We start from the raw sequence: 13173 nt of genomic DNA on the forward strand, positions 1-13173 counted from the left end.
ATTGTTGCAATTTTACTTTTAGTGATCACTGATGGTTGTGGAAATATTGCTTTGGGGTGCTTATGTTTGTTTTTGGCATTTTTGCCTCTGATAGTGATTACAAAGGTGTATGGAAATTGGTGTAAAGTTAACTCTGGAATACTCCAGGTCACGTGTTTATATTTTCCATTATTTTACTTTCTTTCTTTGCTTTCTTTTTTTGTTTCTTTGCTTCTTCTCCACCCCTCCTCTCTCTCTCTCTCTCTCTCTCTCTCTCTCTCTCTCTCTCTCTCTCTCTCTCTCTCTCTCTCACATTCTTTTTTTTGAGATGTTCTTATCATTTTAGATAGAGTCAAGTTTCCATTGTCAGCTCTGTCCAAGTTGAATACTTTCTCTCAATTCATTAAATGGACTCCTTAGGAATAAAACACATGGAGAAAGAAAACTGATTCAACAGTATAACATTATTTGTAAAATGTGACTAATGCTATGTCCTTATAATGAAATGTTGGTTGGGTAAATACTGCAGACATCTACCATAACATACTTGTTTCCTCATAGAACACGTGACTCAGGTTTCTTATACAAATATCCAAATGAACATATTGTCACATGACAAAACCTCTGTACAGCAACTACTACAGAAGTGGATGTGGGTGTCTCTAAATCCCTCTTATTTGGAAGAGCTAGGCATGAATTAAAATGTATCTTGTACATATATAAAGTTATCTGAATATCAAGATAACTGATTAAATGACATAGGCTTTTGGTTTTCTGCAACTAAAAAAGCTACAAATATAAACGTCATGTCATAGTCTTATTAAACTCATTTTATATGTAGCTAATTTTTGGAAAGAACAAACCAAAAAGAATAAAAAAGAAAAAAGAAAAGAAAAAAAAAAACCAAACACAAATAAAAACAAAATGCAAAGACAAAAAGCACACTCATTATATTGATCTTTCACAAAATACCATAAAAACCCTACAGGAGTGTTACTATAAGTTTCTTTTATAATTAACAAACAATACACAAGAATAAATTTTCCTAACAGACAAAATTAAATAGAAGGTTTTGTTAATGTGAGGCTTCAATATATAGGAATGAGCAAATAAAAGTCATGTGTTGTGGACATCTCAGCATGTCTGCTCTCCAGATAATGTGTCCTCACAGAATTTCTAGTTGAAATGGTCATAAGAAAAAAACATCTTTTTGTGTTTTTTTCAGCTTAGCTGTAATGTACAATAGCTTGAGCAGCATGTCAAGACTTATTACAGGGAAATTATAAAATGAATAAGGCCCGATAAAATGCATAACACCTTAGTTAAATATTAGCAGCTTCTTTTAGGGGAGCTCTATTGGAAAGTTTGGCATTGTCTCATGGAATAACTCACAAAGAAAATCAAGTGTATATGAGAGAAACTAAAAAATTATTGTTTACATCATCAGTATACATAAATCTACCATACACGTTGCTAAATTCTATGTAAAATTATAAGAGTAAAGCTAGATTTTGTAACCCTTTCCATTTGAATTTGAGCATTGATGAATTTATCAGACAAGTGTTAATACAATACATTTTTCCTGAGTCTAATCTTAAGTACACTTCTTTAATATTGTTCTTACTGAAAAAAAATAATTTTATCAACGCTCAGCATGGACATTTTCAGAAACTATTATTTCCTTCTTTGTCAAGAGATAAAACCATCAGAGTCTAATTACTGTTCATGGACATTTTGGTTTCTTGTGACTTCTCCCTTTCCTCCAAACTTGTAATGTGTTGTTTAAAATTTCAGTTCCTCAATGAATAGTTTTAAATCTTCCTGTCCATTATCTTCTAAATCTCAGTTACGCCTCTTTAATCTTTAAAGCCTTCAATACTTCAAAGACATAAATATCCTTGAATTCAATCTTTTTGTCTTATCTATGTTCATCAAGGACTACAGATACTTGGAACTGTTTTTTTGTAATAGCTACAAAGTAAAATACTGGCCACAGCTCCAATAAAATTTCATCATCTGCTTATTCCTGTAAATTAACTCTTGGAAACAGGAAGTCCTATGAAAAAACTAAATTAAAGGTTAGGGAAGCTTATCATGAGAAGGAGAAGGCCACAGGAAGTATGTAAATATGTCAATAAGTTTCAGATTCATGACTATGTTCTACCTGCACATTAATTTATTAAAGACAAAACAACCAAATTTTTGAGCAAAATAAATGAATAAATAAATAAAAGCTACCTTCAGAACCAATCAGTTTGTGTCTCTATTTTTTCCCTAATTTCTGTATTTAACACAAACAAACAAACAAATAATGAAGAAAAAGATGCTTCGAGAAAAGATAGCAACTTTCACACATAATTGGAAAAGTTCTATGATTCTAATAAGAGAAAAGTAAGCAATAAAAAATTGTGATTTGCAGGTCAACTTCTCTTCCTTTTACATTTTCCTAGTAATGTTCTCTGCTCCTTCTTTTTGACCATGCAAGAGGTTATTAATGCATATAGAGATTTTCATAAAGGTGTAGATGAAGTATAATACATGTAAACTCTTTACTGAACTCCTCAAGTGACTTGTGATTAAATGCAAATATGTGAGCTGCCCTTGGGGTGTTTTTCAAAAAAAAAAAAAAAAAAGAAGAAGAAGAAGAAGAAGAAGAAGAAAGAAAAATGAAAATAGCACTTCTGATATGATTTTTAAGCAGTCAGCACTTTCCTCTTTCACACTGTTACCCCAGCCACTGTGTTTTGGATATTCATTTGGCATAGAGTGTTCCATCCCTAGTGAATATCTTAATACCCTGAAAATTGCTTGCGGAATCTGGGTCTGGTGTATAAACCTGTTTCTTAATGTCTCTAATACCACTCTTTAGTGCTGTGACTTCACTTAAGGAATTGAATTAGCTGCTGCATTATCTATGGTTGTTGGAATCTAATTAAAATCTTTTCCAAGTGATGAGACTAAGGGTTGAAAAGTTGAAGGACATACCGTCGGATGATAATGAGGCTCAAATTCACATACAAGTTTTGTCATTGCTCATAAATCTTGCCTGACATTAGTAGTATTCAGCTGTTGAAATCACAGACTTACATTTATTTCTGGGCACCATTGCTTATCTTATCCAGACAGAAATGTGTTAATTAGCATAACAACATAGATTTATAGTTGTGTGATAATTATAAAATTGTAGCTGATTTGACTAAATTCTAAATCTATACATATATTGTCATTGCAATGAATAGAAGAACCTTATCACTTTTAAACCTGTCAGGTGTTTTCTTTTCTTTTCTTTTTTTTTTTTTTTTTAATGTCCTTTTGCTCTCAGCTGAAGGTAACCCTTAAAAAATCCTTCATAGTCAAATTTCTTTCCCATCTCTTTCCTTTCATTTCCTCTTTTTACAGTCATGAATGTTCTTCTCTCCTTTTCTTCTATATAAGTTACCAAATTCTAAAATCACAACTAAATATCAATATGCTTTTCAATTTCCTTTACCAGTGTCCTTCAGAAACATCTCAAGTGTCTTTCCTTGATATCTGGCTCTATTGGTTCTTGACACAAACCATTGCATACAATATTATAAATGGGAACCTTCAACTAAAACCACTTTACTTAAACAATCATATACAGTGTCACAGAGGATCTACAAACACTCAAGACAAGTATAAGGGGAAAGTGATATTGGGATTCAACATAGCCTTCAAAGGGTTACCATTAGTGCATGACTAGTTATATCATGAGACATGGAATTAAATTTCTGTGATCAACAGCCATAGAGTTGGGAGTTTATAGTTGTATTTCCAGGCACATTTCTATAGTTATATACGGCAACAAACTGGCATTAGAGGCACAGCGGATTTTTTTTAGCCTTGTGTTTTCTTGGTCTCCTGATTAATTTTATAACAGGATTTCAAATTCTTAACCATCTCTAGGGCAAAATGGAATAGTTACATACCGACCACTTGCCAGCTGCTTATATATTAGGGATGAGATTTGAAAAGCATTAATATTCCTGAGTTTTTCAGGAACCCATTGAGGCAGAGCTGTGAATATGTCAAGTATCATTTGCAGACAAGAATATGAGAGCAGCATTTTTTTTTTTTAGTATTGAGCATGTTTATTTAACTGATGATCGTAAATTTTTTTTAGTATTAAACATGTTTATTTTTTTCAACTTTATTTTAAAAAAATAGAGATATATGTACAGATTTTTAAAAACAGTTTTGAATAAAACTCTATGAATATATGTTTGTCAGTACTTAATTTTTTTAAAGGTTTGATAGTATGCTTTGAAATCTTACTAGTTACAATGAGCATAAAACTACATGTAAAACAAAACGTAACATGGAAATAGTCAAAGTTTTCTTGGTGTGTAAAAATTAAATATAATGATTTTTAAATACCAAGAATGTTTATTTTAACTGATTAAAAATGAGCCACCTTTTTGAGTAAAATGTTACCTCAGAATTGTCTCTCTACACTATTCACAAACCAACCTTTTCAGATAATTGTTCCTGCAAAGGATGATCTACTTTGCTTTTAATTTTCTATCTTCAAGAATGTCAGTCTGAAAAAAACAATCTAGGCCCATTCTTTAGAATTGTCTCTGTAACTGAATTACGAACAAATTTCTGTGAATTATCTGATTTAAACATGTACGTTCCTTATTTTTGTAGATTATTAGTGTTTTAAATTTCAGTATATATTCAAAGCCAGTGCACTATTAAAAATTAAACATAAAATGGTCAGTCATGAAAACATATGTATCAGCATAACACTGTGTAACCTGAGTTTGTTGTGTCTATGTGTTTAAGAGTATACATAACAACATACTGGCGCGCACACACACACACACACACACACACACACACACACACACTACAGATGCCAGGAGATTAAAGGAGAACAATGGTTGGTTGTGGTACATGGGAAGTTTGGAGAAAAGAAAGAAAAAACATGATCTAACTTTATTATAATTATAAATATTATATTTATATAAATATAAATATTTTAAAACTCAAATTCTGCATATCGCTTTCACGAAAACTATCAGCACTAGTATAAACCAAAGTTATAGCTCATAAGGAAGATTATTACTATTTAAAAAAGGTAATCAAATTGGCTAATGAGAACAACAAAATACTGTTCATGTAAACACAGAAGATTTCTGTGAGATTATTAAACACTTATAAAATCAGTTGTATATGAATATATTATTATTTCAATAGGGTATATTTACCATTATTTCAAACTTTAATGTCATATAAGCAAAAATCACTTTCAATAGCAGCATATTTATGGATGAGGATCATTAAGACTGAATAAGCATGCTCTCTTTATTAGAAGAAAATGGTTGGGTATCACTTAAGTGAAACCATTGCTTTACTGGGAAAATGGATATTAGTTAGCTGGGGCTGAGAACTGATTATTTCTAATTAGTGGGAGACTAGCATGTATCATTGAGGTGAGGTCTACTGACGCATATTTGCTTAGAGTCAGCCACCAAACCTCTTTTTTTAGGGACCAAAGCTTTACTTGAAGAAGGCAGTCAAACTGAGTAGTGTAATGATGTCTCATATGGTACTAGTTTAGATGACATAAAATAAAAGTAACTGAAGTGATTATTAAAAGTAAGTTGAGGTTAAGCACTATGAGATGCTAAGTCAGCAAAGGCTCCAACATGTTTGAGATTTAAAGACAAGGTTTTCTGCCAAAAACAGGTAGCTGTGGATTGGAGGCATTTTGGACGTCCAAGATAGGATGTGCATACTGTGGATGACAGAAATAGTGCTGGGATGAACTAAGCCCTTGGAACCCAAAAAGTCATGAATGCATCTCTGATAAAGACAATAAGCTATTTATGCCACCAAGGCTTAATTTTGCTTTAGTATTGGCATTTCTGTGCTCAGATTCTTCCATTTTTGAATAAGAAAATATGTTATTATTTTTTATTATTGCAGGAGCAATATTACACTTAAGAACTCTGAATTCTTAAAAGAGACTTTGGATTTTAAACCGTTGAAATTGTTGAAGACTCTGAAATTTTTAAAATTATATTTAAAATTTCTTAAATTTTTAAAATATATGGTTTATGTGAAAATATAAACATGGAATTTTGAATATGAACATAAAAAGAGAGATGAATGGTGATGGTTTTATATGTCAAGCTGACAAATGGTCAGTTATGTCTGATAAAATCATCTTGTTAACTTGACACAAGTCAGATAACCTGGTAAGATGGAATACCAGCTAAGAAACTCTGCCATCAGACTGGCCTGGGGCATGTCTGTGGGATATAATTTTTTAATTACAGATGTACATGATAGGACGTAGCCTACTGGGAATGTTGCCACCCCTGGACTGAATAAGAAAGCAGGCCAAGAAAACCGTGAAAGCAAGATAGTGAGGAGCACTTCTCTATCCTTATGCTTCTGTCCTTTAGAGTCTCACATATAGCTGGTGCCTTGGATTCCCTCAATGATGAAATGTAACTTATAACCCCTACAAACCCTTAGATTCTTTAGCTCCTTTATACCAGTGCTTTATCACAACAACATAGAAGCAAATTAAGATACTGGGATTCATTATGAAAAATGGCCACTTTTTTTAAGCCAAATAACTTTCCTTTGTATAGCAAAACAGGAAGTAAAATAATATAGTTTCTAATTGTTAACTACATTGAAGTTATATAATTTTGAATTGTGTTTAGGAATAAATATAAAACTCCCGTTTCATGTGAGTATTCAATTAATAATTTCCACCAGAGGAAATGCAAGTTATAAAAGTTCTGCTTAGAGACCATTACAGAGTAACTGCCCAAACTCAGACATCTTATTTTAGTGCAGGCATCATTATATATATAATTGCCTGTTGAAGAAGGACACCCTAAGAAGGGTGCAAAGCCTTTCAACAATGAGATTTCAAATAGTCATCCATGCAGGGGAGCCATGTATTCATGTTCCCTCTCACCACAATAGGAAAATATACCATAAATATATTAGAATACAGATACTTACAGATATTGTCAACAATTTTTGACGGAATCTAAAGACTGACTTTAGAAAAATGTGGTTAAACTCAGTATTTTAGTGGTAATCTAGTACATTTACCACTACCACAATATTATCAAAATTATTTTATATTTGTATATATACATGTACACACAGACATACTTAAGTAACATGTGGTGTGGGACAAACTAAAAATTATAAAGAAAGAAAGAAAGAAAAAATGAAGGAAGGAAGAAAGAAAGAAAGAAAGAAAGAAAGAAAGAAAGAAAGAAAAAGAAATGAGGGAATGATGGAAGGAAAAAAGGAAGGAAGGAAGGAAGGAAGGAAGAAGAGCAGGAGGCATTGTCTTATCCATTATCATCTACATTTCCACCTGAAATGAAAGTAACTGTCATTTGGCATGAAGCAGAACTTACTACTAATTCAGTGTCATATGAATTCCTATGCCCTGAGATTCATTCTTCAAAGAAGAATTAACAAAATGGTAGTTCAGTGTGTGAAAACCTGTCTAGAAGTGTACATGCTAGAAACATAATTAAGGGAAGCAGAAAGTCGTCACTACAAGGCAGAATGAGAAGCTGATGCAGAGGAAGAAGCTTGTCAGGCTGCAGTGAGGAAGTACCATCGGCGAAGTCCATTTAAGAGATAAAGAAAAAGGAAACAGACATACAGGCTTCTGGCTGGAAATTAAGTGGGTGTAAAGGATTGTAGATCAATAATGTAATAAAGGGGAAAGAAGGCTAATGGTTCCTTTGTTTCAAAGTGTAAATGGCATTTTTGTGTCCCACTGTAAACCTTTAGTGATAGCTTTTTTAATCACAGCACAGAAAGACTTCCATTTTGCCTTTCTAATCACAGACAGCTCGGCTTTACTATGCCTTGACTTAAAAACTCTGTGCTCAGCCACCCTGAGTATTAGATAACAATTTTACCACAATACTGTGTATGGAGGAAACCAGTTTGTCAAATTAATATTGTTACCTCAGAAGATTTTTATATAATTTAAGAGATGAAAATGCCCAGTGGATAAATGGAGGAAAGTATACCCAAAGGGGAAATGGAGGTGTTTAGACTACTCATTGAGAGGTCAGCCTCTGCTGTTCTCTTTCTCCAGCTAAGACCAGACACATAAGACCAATGCCATGAACACAAACATGTCTTTTGGTGACACCTTTAAACATTGTATTTAGAATGTGTGAAAGAATTCTAGATAAATGTTTACGGGCCATATCCAAATACAGGAAAGGACTTAACTTTCCACTGTCTCATAATAAACTGATCCTTTTTGAATTTTTCATAGAATGTTGACAGATAAGCTGGTGATATGGCTTACTGGGTACAGGGACAAGCTGGCAAGTCTAAAGACTTGAATTTGATCACTGAGTCTTACACAGTAGAATAAGAGAACCAACTCTTGTTGATCATCTTCTGACTTCTAAATTTGGGCTACAGTAAAATGAGTACATTCCTGCTATGTGCATGCCATTTGCATATGCAAATAAACAAATGATTGCGCTCTCGCACACACACACACACACACACACACAGAGAGAGAGAGAGAGAGAGAGAGAGAGAGAGAGAATTAGAGAGAGAGAGAGAGAGAGAGAGAGAGAGAGAGAGAGAGAGAGAGAGAGAGAGAGGGGGAGAGGGAGAGAAGGAGAGAGAAAGACAAACAGACAGACATACAGACAGATAAACACAGACAGAGAGACAGAAAGAGAGAGTGCAAACTTCAAAATATAAGGCTGTTTGATAATGTGTTTGACTTTGGTGTCTTACATGTATGTGGCTATAAATTTGAATCCTATCGCCACTTGCTACATATCTTGTTCTCTTTCATTTTGCACTTTATTTACCTATTCACTCTCATGAAATTTTACTGGCCATCTACATCTTCATTTAGCTTCCTTGCATTAAAGCAAAATAAAACAAACAAAACAGTAATCAGGTCTTGGTTTGCTAGCTCTGTGATTTTATCAAGTGCTCCTCTACTCCGTTATATGTTGTAAGTACTCTGGATGAAAGTCGATTTCCAAGAACTGTCTCTAATGCTATTTGTTATAATGGTGCTTAGGAACAAGGCTGTGGTGATGACCCTCTCTATCTAATCTATACATATAAAGTAGGTCAAACAGAACCACTTACCCTCTTGTATTCAATTCATCATTAATATGGCTCTACTCTCTTCTTAGTATCTCTCCTTTTCATATTAAGTATCCCTTGTCCTCTGAAAGTCTCCTGTTAGGAAATTGCTTTATGATAATGATATCTCTTATCCTTCTGAATATCTCTGCAACTTTCAGATACATTCTGCCTCTGTCACCTCAGAAATTAGATGAGAAAAATCGAATGCTGTATGCAAAAAGAAGGCACCCATTTACATTATATATTTCTGTATTTTTCTTTAATGCATGTGTGTCCAAAACAATCTGTAGTGTCATAAATTATGCAAAGTAATGCCATCTCTGTGAAGGTAATTTTAAAATGTTTATAGTATTAGAAGTTATAGAGAGGTGGAAAGTAATTCACATGGAAGCAAGTACCACAAATCTAGACAGGAACTTTCATGGTATCTTTTATAAGATGAATGGATCTTTTCCATTTTTTTTAGTGTCAGCAGATTAGAAGTAGGTGTAGTCTTAGAAAGGCGATCCTATTTAAGCATTATTTGTACAGATGAGAAAAGCTGAGCCACTTTACTCTGTAAGAGAAACTTTGCGATTTTCAACTCAGAAGTCCCCCATCATAAAAACATTGATCATGTATATCATATGCATACCCATGAAATATTTGACAAGCTCTCATAAAAAAAGGCCATTTTCATCAATAAAGTTTAATGTAATTGACTAAAGGCCTTTTTTTTTCTGTTTTTTATTGGCTATTCTTTATATTTATATTTCAGATGTTTCCCCTGTCCCTCAATAACACCCCCTCTCACTCCCATTGCCTGCTTGAAAGTGCTCCCTCTCCCAACGACCCTCTTCCACCTCAACACCTTGGCATTCCCCTACACTGGAAGAATGAGCCTTTGCTGGACCAAAAGCCTCTCTCCCAATTGATGCCAGAGAATGCTCTCATTGATGCTAGAAAATGCTATCTTCTGCTGCATATGCACCTCAAGCCATGGGTCTCTCCATGATAGCTCATTGGTTAAAGTTTTAGTCCTTGGGAACTGTGGTAGGTTTGGTTGGTTGATAATTTTGTTCTTCCCATGAGGATGCAGACTTTTTCAGCTCCTTCACTGAGGTCCCCATGTTCAGTCATTTGGTTAGCTGAATATATCTGCCTCTGTACCTGTAATGGCTCTGGTAGAACCTGAGGAGGCATCCACATCAGATTACTGCCAGTAAGCACTAGTAAGCATCAGCAATAGTAGATGGGTTTAGTGGCTGCATGTGAGATGGATCCCTAGGTGAGACAGTCTCTAGATGATTTTTTTTTCTTCAATCCCTGATCCTCTATTTGTCCCATTATTTTCTCCCATGAGTGTTTTGTTCTCCCCACTGAGAAAAACTGAGGCATCCACCTTCTGCACTTCCTGCTCCTTGAGGTTCATAAGTTCTATGAATTGTTTCCTGAAATTTCCTAGCTTTTGGGGTTAGTATCTGCATAGCAGTGAGTGGATACCATGAGTGATCTTTGTGACTGTGTTGTCTCACTCAGGATAGTAGCTTCAGTCTCCATCCATTTGCCATAAAATCTCATGCAGTCATTGTTTTTAATAGCTGAGTAGTACTCCGTTGTATAAATGTACCACAATTTCGATATCAATTCCTCTGTTAATGGAAATCTGGGTTCTTTCCAGCCCCTGGCTATTATAAAAATGGTTGCTATGATCATGGTGGATCATGTATCCTTTTTAGATGTTGGAGCTGGTTTTGGGTATATTCCCAGGTCATCAGATAGTACTATGCCTAATTTTCTATGGAACCTTCACATTGATTTGCAGAGGGACTGTACTAACTTAGAATCCAGCCAAAAGTAGAGGAGTGTTCATTTTCTCCACATCCTCACCAGCAGCTGGTGTCACCTGAGGTTTTTTTTTTTTTTTTTTTTTTTTTTTTTTTTTGAGAGAATGCAAACTTTAATTACATGCTACAATAGAAAACAGGTATCTACCCCCATATTAGCTACTCAAGGAGCATGATCGATTGTGTTTTTCAAGGGAAATGGAAAAAAAGTGAAATGACCTTAGAAATCATTTCTTACAGCCTTAACTTTACTGCTTTTTTTTTAAACGACTTTATTTTGCATAACAAAGATAAATGTAAAGATTTTAAATATTTTTTGCTTAAAATTATACATTTTTGTCAGGACTGTTTTTTCAGACATTAAAATAAATTTTACATAAAACCATGTAAATATGTTTTTTAGTCAGTACTTGATTTTTTCAAGGGCTTGACAGTATGCATTGAAAACGTACTAGTTGCAATAAGCGTAAAGCACATGCAAAACAAAACGCAACATGGAAATAGTCAAAGTCTTCTTGTTTTGTGAATATATGTATAGTTTTTGTCCATTCTGACAGGTGTGAGGAGGAATCTTTAAGGTTGTTTTAATTTTCATTTCCCTGATGACTAGGGATATTGAGCATTTCTTTAGGTGCTTCTCAGCCATTTGATATTTATCAGTTGAGAATTCTTTGTTTAGTTCTGTACCCTATTTTTGATAGAATTATTTGATTGTATGGAGTCTAACTTGTTGAGTTATTTGTATATATTAGATACTAACCCTCTATCAGATGTTGTATTGGTAAAGATCTTTTCCCAATCTGTTGGATGACATTTTGTCCTTTTCAGAGTGTCCTTTGCCTTACAGAAAACACAAATGCCTGTGTTGTAAGCTCTTCCACACTTTCTGTTCTATTAGTTTCAATGTACCTGATTTTATATGGAAGTCTTTGATCCACTCGGACTTAAGCTTTGTACAAGGTAGATTTGCAATCTTCTGCATGCTGACTGCCAGTTGAACCAGCACCATTTGTTGAATATAGTGTCCTATTTCCATTGTATTTTTTAAGCTCTTTTGTTAAAGATCAAGTGACCATAGGTGTGTGGGTTCATTTCTGGGACTTAGTTTCTATCCCTTTTATCTACCTTCCTGCCTCTGTACAAATACCATGCGGTTTTTATCACAATTGATCTGTAATACAACTTGAGTTCAGGGATGATGATTCCCCAGGAAGTTCTATAATTGTTGAGGATAGTTTTTGCTATCCTAAGTTTTATTTATAATTTGAAATAAATTTGCAAATTGCTTTTTCTAACTTGATGAAAAATTGAGTTGAATTTTTGATGGGGATTGCATTATAAATGTAGATTGCCTTAGGCAAGATGGCCTTTGTTTATTGATCCTTCCAATCTATGAGTCTGGCAGATCTTTCCACCTTCTGAGGTCTTCTTCAATTTCCTTTTTCAGAGACTTGAAGTTCTTTTTATACACTTCACTTGGTTAGAGCCACACCAGGTATTTTATATTCTTTGTGACTACTATGACTGGTATCAATTCTCTAATTCCTTTCTCAGACTATTTATCATTTGTTTGAGTTAATTTTATATCCAGACACTTTGACGAATTTGGTTATCAGCTATAAAAGTTCTCTGATGGAATTTTTGGGGACTCTTGAGTATACATCTTTAATTACCAATACTTTGACTTCTTCCTTTCCAAGTTGTATCCCTTTTACCTACTTCTTTTCTGATTGCTTTTGCCAGGACTTCCAGTAATATATTGAATAGGTAGGGAGAGAAGGGACAGCCTTGCCTTGTCCCTGATTTTTGTGGGATTGCTTCAAGTTTCTCACCATTTAGTATTATGTTAGCTACTGGTTTGCAATATATTGCTTTAGCTAAATTTATATATGAGCCTTGAATTTATGATTCTACCAAAACTTTTAACATAAAGGGGTCATGAATTTTGTCAAATGCTTTTTCAGCATCTAAGAGATGATCATGTAGTTCCTTTTGTTTTGTTTTGTTTTGTTTGTTTGTTTCTTTTGTTTTGTGTTCTTTGGTTTTTTTTATTGAGTTTGGTAATTAAGTGGATTACATTGATAGATTTCCATATATTAGACCATCCTTGCATCCCTGTAATAAAACTTACTTGATCATGGTGAATGATCATTTTGATTTGTCCTTGGTTTCAGTTTATGAGAATTTTATTGAGTATTTTTGCATCAAAATTTATGAG

The sequence above is a fragment of the Micromys minutus genome, assembly GCF_963924665.1.
Source record: "Micromys minutus genome assembly, chromosome: 17".
NCBI classification, from domain to species: domain Eukaryota; kingdom Metazoa; phylum Chordata; class Mammalia; order Rodentia; family Muridae; genus Micromys; species Micromys minutus.